Source organism: Grampus griseus, assembly GCF_964374135.1.
Source record: "Grampus griseus genome assembly, chromosome: 9".
NCBI classification, from domain to species: Eukaryota; Metazoa; Chordata; class Mammalia; order Artiodactyla; family Delphinidae; genus Grampus; species Grampus griseus.
The window spans coordinates 82,162,371-82,181,378 of NC_139003.1; the positions used below are offsets into that span (position 1 = coordinate 82,162,371).

The 19,008-nt window shown below is 36.0% G+C and overlaps 1 protein-coding gene across 2 annotated transcripts in view; it reads right to left on the minus strand.

The window, feature by feature from the left end:
- The window catches only part of LOC309827048 (platelet glycoprotein 4-like), a 54,409-nt gene extending 38,688 nt beyond the window's left edge, over nucleotides 1-15,721 (minus strand). For both annotated transcript variants that reach the window (XM_082661539.1, XM_082661538.1), the window contains exon 1: nucleotides 15,650-15,721. The gene's annotated coding sequence lies outside the window, so the exon portion shown is untranslated. The remainder of the gene's footprint in view (nucleotides 1-15,649) is intronic.
- Between the last annotated feature and the right edge of the window lie 3,287 nt (nucleotides 15,722-19,008).

The following is a 19,008-nucleotide window of genomic DNA, read 5'->3' on the forward strand; positions in this document are numbered from 1 at the left end:
CCTTGCACGTTATTTGTCATTTTTCCCGTGCTGCTTTCAATAATTTTTCTTTGTCTTTAACTTTTGCCAATTTGATTACTATGTGTCTCAGCATGTTTCTACTTGGGTTTATCCTGTATGGCCCTCACTGCACTTCCTGGACTTGGGTGGCTATTTCCTTTCCCATGTTAGGGAAGTTTTTGACTGTAATCTCTTCAAATATTTTCTCTGGTCCTTTCTCTGTCTCTTCTCCTTCTGGGACCCCTATAATGTGAATTTTGTTGGTTTTAATGTTGTCCCAGAGGTCTCTTAGGCTGTCTTCACTTCTTTTCATGCTTTTTCCTTTATTCTGTTCTGCAGCAGTGAGTTCCACCATTCTGTCTTCCAGGTCACTTATCCGTTCTTCTGCCTCAGGTATTCTGCTATTGATTCCTTCTAGTATAGTTTTCATTTCAGTTATTGTATTCTACATCTCTGTTTGTTTGTTCTTTAATTCTTCTAGGTCTTTGTTAAACATTCTTTGCATCTTCTCAATCTTTGCCTCCATTCTTTTTCTGAGGTCCTGGATCATCTTCACTATCATTATTCTGAATTCTTTTTCTGGAAGGTTGACTATCTCCACTTCATTTTGTTGTTTTTCTGGGGTTTTACCTTGTTCCTTCATCTGGTACATAGCCCTCTGCCTTTTCATATTGTCTATGTCTCTGTGAATGCGGTTTTTGTTCCAGAGGCTTCAGGATTATAGTTCTTCTTGCTTCTGCTGTCTGCCCTCTGGTGGATGAGTCTATCTAAGAGGTTTGTGTAAGTTTCCTGATTGGAGGAACTGGTGGTGGGTAGAGCTGACTGTTGCTCTGGTGGGCAGAGCTCAGTTAAACTTTAATCCACTTGACTGTTGATGAATGGGGCTGGGTTCCTTCCCTGTTGGTTTCTTGGCCAGAGGCAACCCAACACTGTAGCCTACCTGGGCTCTTTGTTGCCTCTAATGACAGACTCTGGGAGGGCTCATGCCAAGGAGTACTTGCCAGAACTTGTACTGCCAGTGTCCTTGTCCCCACGGTGAGCCACAGCCACACCCTGCCTCTGCAGGAGACCCTACAACACTAACAGGTAGGTCTGGTTCAGTCTCCCCTGGGGTCACTGCTCCTTACCGTGGGTCCCGATGCGCACACTACTTTGTGTGTGCCCTCTAAGAGTGGAGTCTTTGTTTCCCCCAGTCCTGTCAAAGTCCTGCAATCAACTCCCAGTACGCCTCAAAGTCTGATTCGCTAGGAATTCCTCCTCCCGTTGCTGGACCCCCAGGTTGGGGAGCCTGACGTGGGGCTCAGAACTTTCACTTCAGTGAGTGGAGTTCTGTGGTATAAGTGTTCTCCAGTCTGTGAGTCACCCACCTAGCAGTTGAGGTATTTGATTTTATTGTGATTGCACCCCTCCTACCATCTCATTGTGGCTTCTCCTTTGTCTTTGGATGTTGGGTATCTTTTTTGGTGAGTTCCCGTGTCTTTCTATTGATGATTGTCCAGAAGCTAGTCGTGATTCTGGTGTTCTCGCAGGAGGGAGTGAGAGCCTGTCCTTCTACTCTGCCATCTTGGTTCCTCCTTTCATGGCAGTTTATTTGTTTTATATCCTTTAGGATTTCCCTTTACCTATGCCTAATACCTAGGATACTTCCACTGTAAATCAGGATGAACAAACTGATTCACACTGAGGTCTTGGTGGCGAGGTAACTTGTATAGTCATTAGTGTCACATGATTTCCCAATGTAAACAAAATGTTTATATTGGAGAAATCAGAAGCCTAAACAAGTGATTTACTTTTCCTATGGAATTTTATATGTCCCTGAGCAAGTAGGATAGGATTTTTATTAATTGCTTGGGGATGGAGGGTGAAAAATAACATACTACCTCCTATGGCTTTGACCAAGGTTGTCATAATGCAATGGAACAAGTTATTTAAACCTGATAGTAATGACTAGATAGTCTCTAGTAGGATCTCCTATGCAAAGGATAATTGCACAGCCCCTTAAAAATTTTGTGAAACATCATCTGTTAAACGATCATTGTAATTGCTAAGTAGAAACTATCATCCAGGTGTTCTGTAGTATATACAAGTGATCTTATTCAGGTGAGCTGATTAAGTAATATTTTACTGACTGCCCATTTCATAGGCCAGAGGTCCCCAACCGCCAGGCCATGGACAAGTACTGGTCCATGGCCTCTTATGAACTGGGCTTCACAGCAAGAGGTGAGTGGCGGGTAAGCAAGCAAAGCTTCATCTGTATTTATAGCCGCTCCCTATCGCTCGCATTACTGCCTGAGCTCCACCTCCTGTCAGATCAGTGGGGGCATTAGATTCTCATAGGAGCACGAACCCTACTGTTCATGAACTGCACATGCAAGGGATCTAGATTGCGTGCTCCTTATGAGAATCTAATGCCTGATGATCTGAGGTGTAGCTAAGGTGGTGATGCTAGCACTAGGGAGTGGCTGCAAATACAGATTATCATTGGCAGAGAGGTTTGACTGCAGAGAGACCATAATAAATCAACTGCTTGCAGACTCATATCAAAACTCATTATCTCGGTGAGTGGCAAGTGAAAACAAGCTCAGGGCTCCCACTGATTCTGCATTATGGTTAGTTGTATAATTATTTCATTATATATTACAATGTAATAATAGAAATAAAGTGCACAATAAATGTAATGCCCTTGAATCATCCCAAAACCATCCCCCCTCCCCGACCCATGGAAAAATTGTCTTCCACGAAACTGGTCCCTGGTGCCAAAAGGTTGGGGACCGCTGTCATAGACCATTCCCCAATTCTCACCTGTAGGTTATCAGAATACAGGGATCCAACCTGGTGTAATTGAGTCTGGTAGACTGGAGATTAAACCAAAGTCTTGCCACTCTCTTGCCAGGTGACCATGGGCAAGCCCCTTAATCACACTTTTCCTCAATTTCCTCATGTATAAAAAAAGATGCTAAGATGAGGTCTGCATTTTTTAATTTAAGCAGTTTTTATTTTAAGCAGCTGAACCAGTTTTTCACTCAGTTTCTTACATGGAAGACCAGGCAGAGTGACTATGATTACAACAGTGGTGGGAACCCTGACCCCAATTCCTAACTTGATCTCCCACCTCCCAGCTAACACTATCCTGTCCCATCTTTAGGAAACTAAAGGAGAATCTCTGTAGAAACCTATGGTTCCAACTCATTAAAAAGTTGGGACAGAAAATCCCCAGGGTCAAATTCCAGTTTTGTTTACATAACAAAAAAAAATATAACTCAAAGATAAAGTCATCTCTTTTGGAAAGATATTTTATTTTCTGTATAAGCACCACTAAAAATTATACAATATCAATGTCCTTTGCAATTCTGACAGGTGGAATAAAAATTGTTCTATTCATTTTGTTTATGGTTTCCTTTGCTGTGCAAAAGCTTTTGATTTTAACTAGGTACCATTTGTTTATTTTTGTTCTTATCTCCATTACTGTGGGAGATGGATTGAAAAAGATATTGCTGCAATTTATGTCAGAGAGTGTTCTGCCTGTGTTTTCCTCTAGGAGTTTTATAGTGTTCAGTCTCACATTTAGGTCTTTAATCCATTTTGAACTTATTTTTTTTATACGGTGTTAAAGAATGATCTAATTTTATTTTTCTACATGTAGCTGTCCAGTTTTCCAGCACCATTTATTGAAGAGACTGTCTTTTCTCCATTGTACAGTCTTGCCTCCTTTGCCATAGATTAATTGAGCATAGGTGTGTGAGTTTATCTCTGGACTTCCAATCCTGTTCCATTGATCTATATTTCTATTTTTGTGCCAGTACCATACTGTTTTGATAACTATACCTTTGTAGTATAGTCTGAAGTCAGGGAGCCTGATTCCTCCAGCTCCTTTTTTCTTTCTCAAGATTGCCATGGCTATTCAGGGTCTTTTGTTTCTCCATACAAATTTTAAGATTTTTTTTGTGCTGGTTCTGTGAAAAATGGCATTGATAATTTGATAGGGATTCCACTGAATCTGTAGATTGCTGTGGGTAGTATAGTCATTTTGACAATATTGATTCATCCAATCCAGGAACATGGTATATGTTTCCATCTGTTTGTGTCATCTTTGATTTCTTTCATCAGCACCTTATAGTTTTCTGAGTACAGGTCTTTTGTCTCCTTAGGTAGGTTTATTCATAGCTATTTTATTCTTTTTGATGCGATGGTAGGTGGGATTATTTCTTGAATTTCTCTTTCTGAGCTTTCATTGTTAATGTATAGAAATGCAACAGATTTTTGTGTATTAATTTCGTAACCTTCAACTTTACCAAATTCATTGATGAGCTTAGTAGTTTTCTGGTAGCAGCTTTAGGATTTTCTATGTATAGTACCATGTCACCTGCAAACAGTGACAGTTTAACTTCTTTTCCAATTTGGATTCATTTTATTTCTTTTTCTTTTCTGATTGCCGTAGCTAGGACTTCCAAAACTATGTTGAATAAAAGTGGCAAGAGTGGACATCCTTGTCTTGCTCCTGATCGTAGAGGAAACGCTTTCAGCTTTTCACCATTATGACGTTTACTGTGGCTTTGTCATATATGGCCTTTATTATGTTGAGGTAGGTTCCCTCTGTGCCCCCTTTCTGGAGAGTTTTTATCATAAATGAGTGCTGAATTTTGTCAAAAGCTTTTTCTGCATCTATTGAGATGATCATATGGTTTTTATTCTTAAATTTGTTGATGTGGTATATCACACCAATTGATTTGTGGATATTGAAAAATCCTTGCATCCCTGGGGTATATCCCACTTGATCATGGTGTATAATTCGTTTAATGTATTGTTGGATTGGTATTGCTAGTATTTTGTTGAGGATTTTTGCATCTATATTCATCAGTGATATTGGCCTGTAATTTTCTTTTTTTGTGGTATCTTTGTCTGGTTTTGGTATCAAGGTGATGGTGGCCTCATAGAATGAGTTTGGGAGTTTTCCTTACTCTGCAATTTTTTGGAATAGTTTCAGAAGGATAGATGTTAGCTCTTCTCTAAATGTTTGATAGAATTTTCCTGTGAAGCCATCAGGTCCTGGACTTTTGTTTGTTGGGAGTTTTAAAATTACAGTTTCAATTTCAGTGCTTGGTCTGTTCATGTTTTCTATTTCTTCCTAGTTCAGTCTTGGGAGACTGTACCAAATTGTTCTAAAATTTACAGAACTACTGTTTCTAAAATGGATATATGTGTGTATATCTGCCATTTTTCAGATTCTGTGCCATCATTAAGTTTAGAATTTACCTGACCTTTCCCAGAATCATTCTCCTTTATTCAGGCAGCCCCATGGACTACAGGGAAGGGTCCCAAAGGGCAAAGAGTCCCAAGAAAGTACATTAGAAAACCCAGGGGGCAACATATTCTTCAGTGCTTTACTCTCTAAACCTTAAAACTCATTATTATGACTTGCAAGGACCCTGAGTCCAAAGGTGTCAAGTTATGGGCAGACCTGGGTACTGCCTAGGCTCTGTCTGCTTTGAACTTAAAACTGAAGTGAGATAGTTTACACAGCCCACTGCTGTTGAGTCAAGCTCATCAGAAAACAGAAGTGTCAATAATTTATTGTGTTGAATTGCATGGTTAGACAGTTCTTAGTCTAACACTGTCTGGATGATGCATAAGCAAAGATACAAGAGTTACTCTAACATTCCTGCATACGTGTACTGATATTTTCAACAGAAAAAGATTGACTTTACCTCCTTTTTCAAATTTTGAACTGCCTGACTCACTTTCATTACCTTGATGTAAATTTCCACGTTTTCCTGTAAGAACAGGCAAGATATTTCACATGAGTGTAGTCCTGCTTTATCAGCAGCTTTGCTTTCTATAGTTTTACTTACCCATGGTCAAACAAGGCCAACTGAGGGTAACTGAACATGTAGAAAGCAAAATCATGTATAAGGGGGGACTACTTAGGGTTTGGTGCTATCCTGCTATCCATGGTTTCAGGCACATGCTGAGGGTCTTAAAAGGTATCCCCTAACACCTGTGGATAAGGGGGGACCGTGAGTCCATTAATTATGCTTCAGTGTCTTGTCAGCATGATTAAGTATTGCTATTATAATCGTGCTTTAACCTTATGCTTCACACTACAAAATTCCAAATACATTTGACCCTTGAACAACACAGAGGGATTACAGGCATGGACACTGTGCACAGTGGAAGAACCATATATAACTAACTATACAGTAAGTCCTCCTTATCTGTGATTCTGCATCCATGGATCCAACCAACTACACATTGTGGATCAGGTAGTACTGTAGTACTTATTGAAAAAAATTCTGTGTAAAAGTGGACTCACAAAGTTCAAAACTGTTTTGTTCAAGGGTCAACTGTAGTTTTATTCACCTGAAGCAAAAGAGGGACAAACACATTATGTAAGACATGCACTGAGTACATAAGAGAAAAGTTCAGGTTACTCAGTATGTTTTACTTAGCTTTTCCACTTATGTTTATCTTTGGAAACCAGTGTTGTTTGTCCCCACTCTTCTCTCAAATGCAGCTATTTAGAGCATATAAAATTTTTGCCTTGCATGCTTGGTTTTCTTAATAGTGTAGCTTTTACATATTAAAATCGATTTTACCTACTAATTAGATTAAATTTTATTTTTTATTGTTATTTCTTCATCATAAAAAATAGATAAGACATTGATATCTGTAGTAATTTACTGCTTGCTTAAAGTACTTAAATTTAGAAAACAAAGAATAATCACAGGTACAGGAAAGAAAACTAATTATTGGAACTTAGGTCAAGAAGAGAAAATAAGAAAGCATGTTTTAAGATACCACTTATTGCGTATCTTTCTTGAGTCTATAGGGAGATTAGCTGTGTCAGCTCATAGATTATTCTCATTTGTAGAACTCATGAGTATATCTACATGTGGGCTATCTTTGAAAGAGGAAATAGAATTTTTCTGTTTCTTTTTTTGCTGTCATATCTACGGAGTGTTTCTAGGATGAACTTATAAGCGTTATGCCTTTCCACTATGTTGGAAACCTGGTGGTAGGAACTGAGACTGAGCTATAAGATGTATGTCCAGTAAATAGGTCAGAAAATCAGAGAACTTTCCCAGAGAATCTGTAATTATTCAGATGTGTGGATAGAGTGTTCCCTGGGAAACCCCCCCGAAGGAAAGGCTTGGCCAGAGGTAAAATTTCCTGGGATGTGAACTACAAAACTTTAAAACAGTTTCAGATGACAAGAGTACATACTTGTACCACAAATGAATGCCAGGACCTGTATGACATTTTTGTACTCATGAGTGAGTATCTCACATTTCCTATTCTATCCATAAACCTTCCTTCCACTTTTCCTTGGAATAGGAAGCCAGATCACACACGTCTGTTTTCCACTAGACACATGCTGTGATTCTTTTGATACACAGTCTTCCTCACCTGATAAATACAGTATCTACCCACAAAACCCAGGTTTAGAGTTTTGGTTATGATTAATGCAACAACAGGTAGAATATGAATGATGAAAGTTAACTTTTAAAATTAAGTTCCTTTTCACACTCTTACTTTACACGATATCTAGGTGTGTTTACAAAGCCATGATTCCCCAGACATGAGTAATATGCAGATTCACATTCAAGCTAGTTAAATCAATCATTTAAATCTGGTTGTGTTTCATTATGTGGAAACAAAAGGTCATTAGACTAGTACTTATTTTACGTGCAATTTCAATACATAAAGATAGTTAAAAGAACAGCTATTCTGGTCAAAGTTAGCAAGAACTGTGGCCCTTGCCCTTTCCAGTCACATCTCATTTGGGCTCTGAGTCATCCCCACAGAACCCAAGGGCTCTGTAGAAAATATTTAAATAATTAGATTAGGAGATCTCCAACACCTTTTCTTATTGAAGTTACCATAATCCTTCTAATTTACTTCTGCATTTCCATCCTATCAGAATATGTGGAGCTAAAAATATATAATAGAAAAACATTTATAGACATCTATAATATAAAGTAATACACTTCACTAAATTATGCCTCTCAAATATTACAACTTACAACTTGTTTTGGTCACAGTCTTAAAAAATTAAAACAATAAATACTATATTTATTGTTATATTGTTATACTAAGGATTCTTCTAGAAATAAGCCTATCTTTTAGAGTACTTTTTGCAGTACTTGATTTACAGGGATTACTATAAGTTTGAAATTATTCTCTTAGTGTCATGTTGGTTCAAATAGGATTATCTAGAGCCATTCTTCATGAATCCAAGACAGAAATGCTATTCTCTGTTTTTTTTCTAACTCAAGTTTTACTGTAAATAATAAGATACTATACAATTTTCAACAGTTATGATTCTGGCCTTTGAAGTTAAGTAATTTAGGTCAATTCTGGGTCTTAATATTATAATTTCTCTGTGGCTCAATTTTCTCTAACTGGAGATAGGATACATCATATAAGATTGCAAATGTCAGATCAAATTAAATGAGATAGTGAATAAAGATTCCTATCATAGCACATGTTATTTTTATTTCAAATGTTATTATGATGTGTTATTTTGAACAATCATAACAGTAAAATATTATCGCATACTGGCCAAGTATTATTTTTTAAAAATCCAATAAATATATATAGTTTATACAAGTAGGAATGATTATTTGCAAAACACTTAGATTACCATAAAATCTGATGAGATGATTTGTTATTTATGTATACAGGAACTAAGACTATAATGCAAATAAAAAGGAAGCTTCTGGCTTAGAACAGTGCTCCTTGAAATTTTCAGCTATGACTTGGGCCTAAAACACCCACTTGAACTAAAACACCTTGTGGTTAAATCAGATAATAGTTACAGAATCAGTTCCTTCAGGACCAAAAAATCCACAAGATTCAAATATGTTTGAGTAAACTTCACCAAATATTTTCGTAAAAAATATGGGTAGCAACTATAAGTTTCAAGGTAAATTTCAAAATTTTCAGTATACTCTGTCCAAGTACCTTTCCAATTGTAATTTGAGATTCTTCCCAGGTTAACCTGCTATCTGATGATTGTGTATTGGATTTATTTTTCCAGTCTCTTAATGATTCTGATAAATGAAAAAAAAATTCTATGTATTTTTTTCTCTCATAAAATCCAGTCAACCACTGGACTATCTACATAACAATTTTTGTAAATTTTTTGGATTATTTTTTGAACGAATATTAAAAACAATGTTTCTTGTACTAATTTAAAACTACATAGTAAAGAAAGGACTGAAAAGTGCATGCAAAAGATTTTAGAAAACATCTTTCAATATGTAACTTGATAATTCCAGAAACTGAGATATAGAAAATTTATGCCATTTACATTTATGTATGAATTCACTTACTAATTAAATTAAAACTTTAAATTTCTTCAGAATTATTTTTGTTATCTAAACTTGGTATCATCATTCAGGAAAATAATTCACTGATATTTGTAATAAGCTTCCTAAATAGCCAAAATCATTAATTCTGGGTTGTTTTTATTCTGCTACCGAATTTTATATAATTTATACAAAATTATTAAATCTAGAATCCTTATAATATAAGGATATTATAATCCTTATTAATAATCCTTATTAATAATCCTTATTATTATTATAATTATATTATAATTATAATCCTTATAATATAATTTACCATTCCCAGTAGCAACTACAGTATCTTTGTTCACTTAAAAAGAACATATCCAAAGAAGACATTGCATGTAGCCATGTAGACAAAGTTTCACCAAAAGTTGTGAAATTCAGATAGAAAGTTAAACTAATAACTCTCTAAAATAATTAGTTAATAATTGCATATTAGGAAGCATGTTGGCATAAAAGTGTCAAATCATTTATAAGAACTAATTCCACTATACTAATTTTTATTAATGTTGACTTTTATTCATAATTTAAATTAGAAATTATGTATAAATAGCCTAAGTAGACAATGAAAGTTCTGCAGTAATCAAATTGGATAGTACCTCGTTTTAAATATTGATAAATATGTACAGATAAACATAAGATTTTAAACATCAAGAAGCAAAATGCCATAGACTAGTGGACAAGGTTTTAATATTTTTTTAAACATAAAAGGTAAGAAGATTACTAACTTGGAAAACAACAGAAACCTAATTTTTTAAAAAAGCCTAATAACTTCAAGAAAACAATTCCTGCTTGCTGTTGTTCTATAACTTCTTAAGAGTGTTTATATAGTAGTGTCATCTCCTATTAATTTGGGAAATAGAAATCTTTTTATTAAAAAAAACCCATTATGATTCACTTTTAAAAAGGCTAAGAAGGATTTTTCAGTCAAATGCTCCAACATCTGAACAGTCAATTCTTAGTAGGACCAAATGGTATTCTGCAGAAAAACCCTACACTGAAATCCTCATTACATAATGTGTGAGAGTTTAAATATGCTTTCAGGAAAAAAAATGAAGACGTCAGATCCCAGTGACTGGTTTGGTACAAGAGGAATTTAAAAAAAACAAAACCCACACACATCCCACCACTGATATGACTCCTATGGGTATATATATATATTTTTTTGTGTGGTACGCGGCCTCTCACTGCTGTGGCCTCTCCCGTTGCAGAGCACAGGCTCCGGACGCGCAGGCCCAGCGGCCATGGCTCACGGGCCCAGCCGCTCCGCGGCATGTGGGATCCTCCCGGACCGGGGCACGAACCCGCGTCCCCTGCATCGGCAGGCGGACTCTCAACCACTGCGCCACCAGGGAAGCCCGGGTATATTTTTATGTTCTGGTAAGGACCCATTACCTATATCTGAGATCCTCTGCAGCACTTTTTTTTTTTTTTTGGCCATTTTCTATCTAAGTATATCAGATGCCAGAGAGACAAAAGGAACTAACTTGCTGAGTAGCCTCTAATATACTCTGTTTTACTACACAGTCATTACTCCAGATGATAAACTGGGTCTGAGGAATTAAAGTGAATAATTAAAGAGAATTATCAGTCTCATTTTCCTGCATGATTGAGCTTGAAAAACTCATTTCATGATATTTAAATAAAGCGTACTTTTCTATACAGCATTAATCTAAAGGGTATTGAGGCTAATAATTGTGAAAATGACTGGAGACTGTCAGTCAACAAGGGTGACAAACAGACTTTAAAAAGGAAATAGGCTATTTTTCTAACTGGGAGTTCTTCACTATCATTTTCTGTTAGTTGTACAGAAGTTTCATGAGCACAACAAAATCCTTCTATGAAAACCAAAAAAATTAAATTTCTCTTATCTCTTCAGATAAAAAGACAACTGTTAGATAACATTTAAATAATTCTATTTATGATGACCCTTTAATATAAAAAAGCATAATCATAAGTTAGTTTAAAAGAAAGTCATTATTTTAAAATCTAACCAAATCTTGCACTTGGGGAGGATAAAAAAGACCCTCAATATTAAAAATACATTTTTAGGGCTTCCCTGGTGGCGCAGTGGTTGAGAGTCCGCCTGCCGATGCAGGGGACACGGGTTCGTGCCCCAGTCTGGGAAGATCCCACATGCCGCGGAGCAGCTAGGCCCGTGAGCCATGGCTGCTGAGCCTGCGCGTCTGGAGCCTGTGCTCCGCAACGGGAGAGGCCGCAACAGTGAGAGGCCCGCGTACCAAAGCACTCTTTTTCCTCGAGCATTGCTTTCTTTCTCCAGGGTTTTTTGACTGACACACTTATTTAACAATTAATAAGTTATAAAATTCTTTAGGTATATTGGGGCTTTTTCAAATGTCAGATCACTTAATTATGATAAAGTAGAAACGGGCTTGTGTAATCTCATTATGATTTATGCTTTTCATGTAAAAAGAATAACTTACAGGGATTTCAGGTAATTTAAGGAGATGGTTCCCTTATACCTGTGACCTTTTTCTTTGTTGTATTAGTAAAAAGGTAGTATAAAGGCTAATTTAATAAATATTTTAATTAAGAATATGTATTTTCTTGTAGTTAAACTGCTTTGATACATTTCCTTCTCAGTCTTAATTCTCACAAATATGCACACCCTCCTGTGTAACAATTCAGAAATAGCCTACTAACACAGGAGTTCAGATGGTATTTTATACAGCATATCTTAAATGTATTGAAAGGATAGTTAAATTATAATTAAAATATGAACACTGTTAGAGAAAGATATTTCAGAAAAAAATACATGTAAAATAGATGCCTAAGTTGACACTGGACTTACTTGGATCACTATTTAATCAGTAGCTTAATGCCATCCAAATCCTCTGTTTCTGGAGAGGAAAATGTCACACCCTCCCATGAGCAAACCAGAGAATCAAATTTACATTCTCAGAGGCAGCTGTTAAGTGTTCAGTCCCATAGACAACAGTTCCTGAGTAGCTTAGCACACAAGACTCTGAAAATGTAGAGCTATGTAAAATCTGCAACCGTATTTTTATATTTCGAGCAAAATATTCTGCTTGAGCAATAAGGCAGAAAAATATACCCATTTCTAACGTATGTTGGTGTTTCCACGTTAAAAAGATTATGCATGTGCAGTATTTTGAAGGGATATTCTTTATGAGGGTATACCTTGCCTTATGTAAATCCGCTAGAGCTCTAGACAAAATGAAAGCTAAAATTGTCCACATGCTAAAGTCACCTTAGGCACAGTGCTTTCGGAACGCTTTTCCTCTGAAAGACCACTTAGGGTTTGGAATCAGATGTTACCAGGCCCTAGCTATATTGACTGGGGATTAGGAGTTAACTAACAACTCATTCTTATTTTCTTAATCAAAAAATGGAGGAAAATAAATCAGAGCATCACAATAAGAACTAACTAAGGCGAGTTGTGTGCAACACTTGACAGGTACCTGATTATGAGGCAACAAAATGCTTCCCTTCCCATCGGGCCCCTGCCCCTTTTCTCCCTTCTCTGCTGCTTCCTGGAGATTACATATCTTCATCAGACCTACATTTGACCTATTTTTTGGTCCTGTCTCTGCATCTACTAGAATGTTGGCTTCATGGGAGGGGAGACAGTTTTATCTGTTTAGTGCACTGCTGAATCCCCAGAGCACAGAGCAGCCTCATAGCTGGTAATCAGTTGAATGAATGGACACACATATGATTATCACAACCACAATAATATTTTGAAAGGAGTGAGAATGACCAGAAATTAGAGGTTATTATATTGCTAGTTTGTAACACAAATAGGCAGGGCTTTGAGGTGAAGGGCATCTGCTATGGAAGTGAATGGACCTAAGTGGGATTTGGAATTCTTCCCTTCCTACAGTGTGTGACTTGTTGCTAACTACCTTACCTCTCTTAGTCATAGTGGAAATAGCTCCCTCTCAGCATTGTTGTAAAGATCGAGAGTGGTAATATGAAGGACTTAGCACAGACCCTGACATACAGTATTTGTTGAATAAATAATTGTTATGTGATCATTGGCAAATTTTTATGTTAGGAAATTCATTAAAGTAATATGGACAAGTAAAAAATACTGAAAATTATAGAGGGGTATAAAATGAGAAGTCTCGTTCACCCACCAGTTCTATTCCTCAGAAGTGACCAATGTCAGGTGTGTCCTCATACCCTCCATTAATTTTAAGATTTTAAACTTATATACATATGTATATGGACTAGTACATACACTGAATCATACTTTCTGCGACTTGCCTCTTTTAATATCAGGTGCCTTCTAGTTCTCCGATCTTACAAAAATGATGCTAAAAATTCATGTCTGTATAGTTTTGTTTATGTGCTTGGGCACTAGTAAACAGAGAAAGTGAAATTTCTGGGTCAAAAATTCGTACTTATTTTTTTGGTAGGAAGAGTTTTATCTAATTTCTGTTCCTACATGTACACAGCAATGTGTGAAAATGCCTGTTTCCATACATCACACACACTGGTTTATACTGAAATTTAAATTTTTAACAAGTGCTTATTTTATTGGTAAATATTTAATTGAGTGAAGTTTTAACCTATTAAGTATATTGACATGTATATTTAAAAATATTTCTGAGAATATACTTGCTCATCTTTTTTTTTTCTAGTGGGTTTGTTTGTCCTTTCCTTATTAACTAATAATGAAATAGCCTCTCTTCTTACATTTGACACTTAAAAATTTTTTTGACTATGTTAAACTTTATTTTTATTGTATTTTTAAATGACTGAAAATTTCAATTTTTATGCCATTAACTTTCACTTTTAAATATTGTGTCATGCTTTGAAAGGTTTTCTCCAAGAATATAAAAAATAACAGACAGACTTTCTTCTAGCATTTGTATGTTTTCAAAAAATCCTTTAAAACAGTATTTCTAAATAAACATTCATGGACTTTATCACTTGTGAAGTAAAAGAGGAAGAGTAAAGTACATTGAGTAATTGTAAATATTACAACATATGTGAGAAGCAGACAATGGATGCATAATAAGTGTTCTAGAAGAGGAATCACACAGCCCAAGTCCTGACCACAGCTCTTTTAATAATAATAGGTTTTGTGAACTGGGCAGCACACAGTCATCACATTCCTGATTTCCTTTCTTGTCAAAGAGAATAACTACAGAGCCTACCTACAGCCTCAAGCTAAAGATCATTATATGGTAGATTTAAATTTAAAATGTACAGGTGTATGCAGATTCTATATAGTAGACGAAAATGTTTCATTCATTTTTTTTTTTGCAGTCTAACAAATGAAAAGAATTTTAGTGTCATATGCTTTGCAATTCTAGATTGTATGAGCAATCAAAACCTATAAATTATGATGATGATAAGGTAACAGAGTTAACATGTACTGGGGGCTTACTGTCTGCCAGTTGTTGAAATAAGTGTTTCACATAGGTTATCTCGTTGACCCACCACATCACCTTACTATGTTCTTTAGACAACTAGTTGAGGTCACACAGCTAACATGTGCCAAAACAAGGATTAAAACCCTGATAGACTGACTGAAGAGCCTATACTCTTTCCCGAAAGAAAAAAATATACATAAATGAGTTTTTGATCAATACCTAACTTTCCATATTCTTTTTAAGACATTTGTATAAACAGAATAACAATTTTAAATAATGCTATGTTAGAAAATTATATCTAAATTCAACAAACAAGGAATGACAATGAACATATTCTGTATGTGGCAAATAATAGAATTATTTTGAGATTAAATAAAACTCATTCTAAAGACCTGTAACACATACACTGTAAAGTACCTCAAAACATTAGTTACCACTGCAAAACAATAAGGTAAAATTCATCTTATCACTTTAATCCTTGGGATAACTAATCATGGAAATTTACACACACATATTTGTGCACATGCATAACACACATGCTTGTGTTTGTGTATATATATATACATAAACAAACATCTATTTTTTCAATCGGTGCCTTGTTCATTTACAGAAGTAGTAAACCAAAGGCAGGTTCTATCTGCTTTATATAGTGAGGAGGGGCTTCACATGCAGGAATAAATATACACATACATAGTTTAAAAAGAGAATATTAAATGCACAAGACATAACAGTATACAGCAATGCCAGTGAAAGTTTGAGAGATTAAAACTGAGGTTTTAATATCACTTTTAAAAGAAATTTTCAAGGACATCATTAAAGATAAAATGTAGAATATCAACGTCATTAAAGTTTAGACTTAAGCCATGTTGTCTAATTAACGAAAGCACAGGATGAAAGTAAACCTACTGCATCAAAGATATAAAATAAACTTACACATATGTTTCATAGAAGCCGTGGTAGGAACTGTGTATAAAAGACAGGTTAAATTGAGAGCGCCTCTGTATATGTGGGTAGTTCTCATGTGAGCAGGGCTAGATCAATACGTAAATGTCAAAGGCCTCCTAAAAATCTTGGCAGACCTAATTTTTACTTGACTTGTTTGCAAAGCTGACTCAACTCTCTAAGGAGAGGGGAAAAAATCATTTTTATGTTCTTATCTATATGCACGATATATGTGTATATACACACATATATATACACGCACTCACATATGCACATATGTGCACGCACATGTATGTTTGTGTGTATGTGTGCCTCTTGTACTTCCCTTTGTTTATCTGCTTCAAAATTTTATATGTAACAGGAAATTTTTGTCATGACTGAGAAGTTAAGGTTCGGGTACTTTAGGGACCCACACAAATAATCTATTTGCATTTGGAGCTTGACGGCTGCCTGCTGAAGTTGAGGGTTGTCCTCATTTATTTCCATCCAAGCACTTTCTTAGGAGTAAAGAGGCTTCTTTTTTGAGCTAACATATGTCTTCTTTATCTTCCCTATATTGCACCCATTTATCTGGAGCTCTTGAACTATATAAAATATACATAATCCCTCCATCACTTAGCAGTCCTATTGAAAAGAAGTACTAAACATTTATTTATGTTGGCTTTCCCACATTGGAATTCTGTAAGTTACTACCCCATATATTTAATGGAAAAAACTGTGTTCCATTCTTATGTTTAGAAAATTGGATTAAAGGAATATTGGTGTCTTGGAACATATATCATGCTTATATGTTTAGTGACTCTCCAAGAGGGCTATTTAGTTTGCCATATTTCCCAAATATTTCCCCAGAGGACCAAATTTTCCCATATAGTATGTATTATTATATTCCAGAATTAGTGTTCTAAGGGATACCATTTAGTTAACATTACTACAGGATATCTCAATTCTCAAATACAAGGATCTTCAAGGTTTCCATATTATCAAACAGGTAGTATATAGGCTGTTGGTGGCTTCGAAGAGAACTCGAAAAACTTCCAGCTTTTGGGGGATCTTTTATTATTCAAAACTGGTTTTGTTTTCATGATAATATAACTTAACAAAATCTGCATGGCTTAACACAGCAACAGTTGATTTCTTTCTCATAACACATGCCTCACACTTGAGAGCTGGTGAGACTGTGCTCTACACAGTCACCCAGGAAGTCAAGCTGATGGGAGTCCACCATCTCATCTGCACGTGGTCAGGTGTAGCAGCAGCTGATAAGAACCTGAATGCTCTGCAGTGCTTCTGAGGAAGTATTCTGTGGCGCTTCCATCCATGGACAGTCAGCCAGAATTTATTGCATAACTGCTCCTAATTGTAGGGGTCTGACAGATGCAGGGGAGTGGACAAAGTATTTGGGGCTACCACTGTATCTGCCACAGCTAATAACACTCCTTAACTTCTTTTTATGAGCAAAATTGCCATGGTGTTAACCGATTGATGTCTCCTGAACGTCATGATAGAGTAATCTAAATATTGTACAATGGTGAATAGAGTTTGCCACAGAGTGACAATGTGTTGAAGGTAAAGGAAGAATAATCATTAGTAAGATATCCCACATGTAAGAGCAAGAGAAGAATTTCAGAAAGTTATAGCAGGGAATTAAAGGAATGTTTAGCATTCACTTAAAAATGGTAGCTGTGTAGTCCAGGAATGTGTTATATGGTACAAAAAGTTAATAAAACAATGCAGTTACTACCATGATCAGATGCTTAAGGTTAGCATGCCAGTGAAAGCCACAGAAGAGGGAGGGCAACAATTTCAAATACTGAGCACTTTATATGTACCTCTTTCTGCCCTAGGTGCTTTATATTCCTGCACAGATTAAGGGTATTATAGTGATTTTTCTTAAACGACCAGGAAATAAATTGTGTGAAGCAAGCAACATAGCAACGTCCAGCAGTACTTTTGAAAAATACACTTTGTATTTGTAAGTAATTATTCTTAAGTGAAAGGAATCCATGGTCATAAAACTTTGGGAAACAGTGTTCAGTAAATTTTACCTCCTGGAATCTGAAAATTCAGATTTTTTTTTTACCTCCTGGAATCTGAAAATTCAGATAATATATGTGTATAACTGAATCACTTTGCTATACACATGAAACTAACATAACATTATAAGTCAACCGTAAGTCAATTAAAAAGAACTTAAAAAATTTTTTTTCCTCTTGGAGATTTACAGCACATTAATCACTCTGAAAAGCCTCCCCAGAAGAAGTTAGTTTAATGTTATTAAACCCAAGTTTACCAAATTTTTTTATCATAGAGCTAAAAAGAGTAAAGAAAAATTAACCTATCACACACTGCTGGGCCTGGTGTAGAACTGAAAGAAGTAGTAGCCATGGGGCTTCTTGTTTTCCTACGTGTCTTGCTGGGTATGCCAAGAAGGAAAGGTGCTAACTGCTCGTTACATGAGCCTTTACTTGGGCTTATGTTTGCAGTGGTGAACCTGGAGGAATGATGTAATGTCTCGCTCCTGCCCCCAAACCATAAGAGGCCTTGCTTACTGCTTGCTCTCAAAGTGGTGGATCCCTGAAACTCAGTCTTCCTGAGCTGCAGTACAATCTCACGATGTGCACAGCATCCCTTTGACCTTGTTGCATCTCCCCTGTGAGACTTGAGGTCCAGGGGAACTGACGCGTGCTTTTTACTGAACTGTAATAAAGTCTTTTGCCAACATCTATGAACAATTTAGGCTAATTTATTAGCTTGTAAGTAGGATAACTTCAAATCCAGGATGTAACAGTACAAAGTGGTAATAATAAACTTTCAGCTCTTTCCATAAATTGATTAATTTGAATAATCTTTCCAGGGCTACTAATTTTGACAGAGGAGAAGTATGAGTTACGAGATAATCAACTCACAGATGCTATGATCTACCAAAGTTACAAGGTCTTAATTAACATTTGAGTGCTTACTCTTTTATTCACTGTGGAAAGAACTTTATATGCATTAACTTGTTTAATCCTCTAAGCCACTGTATGATGGAGGTATCAGTACCTTCATTTTACAGATGAGGAAACTAAGACACAGAGGGCTTAATTATTTCATAAGGTCACACAGTAAGTTGTGGGCCTGGAATTCAAACCCCAGGCACCAGAACCAAATTTCTATCCATCACATTTAGAGAGAGGAGATATAGGAATTTTAAATTTATTCACAATAGAAACAAAGAACAATTGTCACAAAACATAATAAAAACCCAATTAAAGAAGGATTTTTTTAAATATTAAAAACCTGAGTTTGCAAATGTCTACCCATAAAAAAAGCAAATCAAGATTTTATTGTCCAACAAGTGTAAAGAACAC